The sequence below is a fragment of the Miscanthus floridulus genome, chromosome 8 (genome assembly GCF_019320115.1).
Source record: "Miscanthus floridulus cultivar M001 chromosome 8, ASM1932011v1, whole genome shotgun sequence".
NCBI classification, from domain to species: domain Eukaryota; kingdom Viridiplantae; phylum Streptophyta; class Magnoliopsida; order Poales; family Poaceae; genus Miscanthus; species Miscanthus floridulus.
This window is the reverse complement of record NC_089587.1, coordinates 90,474,821-90,477,418: the sequence shown is the minus strand read 5'-3', so window position 1 is coordinate 90,477,418 and position 2,598 is coordinate 90,474,821.

Genomic DNA, 2,598 nt, shown 5'->3' with positions numbered 1-2,598 from the left:
GTTATTATTTATGCCGAGCTCGATCTGGTTAGGGTTTGCATGCGCAAACCTTGATCAAGATATAATAAGGGTTTGGAGCAGAGCTCGGCCAAGTGAGGGTTTGGAGCAGAGCTCAGGATATTAGCGGATATATATCAACATTAGTACGTGTATATAAATATATCAAAATTCATGTCAAACTAATTATGAAGATTCAAATATGTATAACTATAGAATTCAGGGTTATTATTTACGCCTTGGTTAGGGTTTGGAGCGGAGCTCAGCCGGGTTAGGGTTTGGAGCGAAGCTCAGGATATTAGGATATATATCAACATTTATATAAATATATGAAAATTCATGTCACACTAACAATGTCAATATATCAAAATTCATATATGTATATATACCAAAAAATTCATAGCACTAATAAAATCAATCCTTTTAACTATGAAGATTTAAATATATTTCTTCAATATTATTTTTTACAACTATATTGTTTAATTTTCTACAATTTTTCTATATATATATTATAGTACACTATAATATTTCTATCTATTTTTTCTATGCCAAAAAAATAATATGCACATCACACTCACTCTCATCACACACAGTGTACTGATCATCACTCACACACACACATGATCATCATTATATCACACACATATATACACTATATACACTCACCCACTCCGGCGAGGACGAGGACGGGGAGGATGCCGACGTACGGCGACTCCGGCGAGGACGAGACGCAGACGTGGTGCCTGAGCACGCCTGATGGCGGAGAAGGGGTACGTCGAAGACGACGGCACGTAGACGCTGGCGAGCACGGATGATGGCATGACGAGGTGAGGCCAGCGGGGTGACAAGGTGAGCTAGACCGGTGCGGGGTGATGAGGCGAGGCTAGCGGGGTGATGAGGCGAGGCCACACGCAGGGTCAAGGCCAGGGGCCACGCATGACATACGAGATGAGGCCGCCGATGGGGGAGAGGGGGGCGAAGACGAGGCGGCGCGCATGAGAGCCGTGCCGGACGACCGCGACAAGAGCCACTGTAGAGGCACATGCGGCTAGATCTGGCGGAGCAGCCACGACGTGATGAGGCTGGCGGACGTAGCAGGGGAGTAAAGGTATTTTTTGGCGGGCCACCAAAACGCAGCCCATCTTTAGTCCCGGGTGGTTGATCCACCCGGGACTAAAGGTGGGCTGCAGTTTGGCTTCCCGCCAGTTTCCAGTAGGTTTTTCTTTTTTATATATATATTTTTTATAAATATGCAAAGAGTTGTTAATTTTCTAGTAAATAAAGTATTAGCCAAAACGCAGCCCATCATACTTTTAATTATTGTACACAAGAAAAATTTGTAACCTAAAGTCTTTTTTACCGTATAAATATTTAACGTAGTGTAAATAATAATCATAGTTTCGACCAAGCAAAAATGTACTACTTAATTAAAATAATTAAAAGTATTGATTTTCGACAGGAAATTAGTCTTCACATCTTATTAGCGTTGATCATTTGGTTTTTCATCATACATTCTCCACAGAAAGTCCACCGTCAAGCAGAAAATTCATTTAAACCGTAGAAAATATAAAAACACGACAGAAAATTCTAAAAGTCACAATTATTACATAATAGGTCTAATACATCACCATATCAAGCGGGAACTGCAATGAACTTCTTCTTGACGTACGTCCCTTGGTTATGATCGCGCCGTAACGATGGAGTGTCCTGATTATTTAGCATGATGCTCGGGTCACTGTTCACTGTGAAGGGCGGAATTCCATCATTCTTTTCATAATCTTGTGAAGGGCGGAATTCCATCATTCTTTTCATAATCTTCTGACATGTTAGACCTGTCCTCGATTCTCATTATGTTTCTTTTCTCTGAAAGAACAATGTGGCGCTTTGGCTCATTGTTGGAGTCATTGTTGTTTTTCCCTTTCTTCAGTATGGTAGACATGTCCTTTACATAAAATATCTAATTCATATCCTTGGCTAAGATGAATGGTTCATCTCTATACCCAAGATTGTTGAGGTCCATTGTTGTCATTCCGTACTAATAGTCCACTATTACCCCACCTCCGGTCACCTTCATCCATTGGCACCGAAACAAAGGGACTTTAAAATAAGGTCCATAGTCTAGTTCTCATATCTCCTATATGCGGCCATAATATGTTTCCTTATTCCCATTTGGGTCTGTGGCATCTATGCAGAAACCACTATTTTGGTTGGTGCTCTTTTTATCTTGGGTTATCATGTAAAATGTATTGTCATTTATCTCTTACCCTTTGAATGTCAGGATATGCCAAGATGGTTCCCTAGACAACAAGTACAGTTGCTCATCCAGACTCTCATCACCCTGACATTGTTTTCGGAACCAACCGCCAAAAAGTTTCCATGTGCCGACGTGTAATCCAAGCTTCAGTCCTCCCTGGGAATTCAGATCGTACAATGTCCTTGTGTACCTCGATATATGGATCCACTAAGGAGGAGTTTTGTAGAACTATGTAGTGTGCTTTATGAAAATAATCATCCTTCTTGCCAATATATGCTTTCTTCCTTAGTGTTCAATTTTCACTTAGTCTTGCCTCATGTCATGATTCAAGAACACCAATCGGGTCG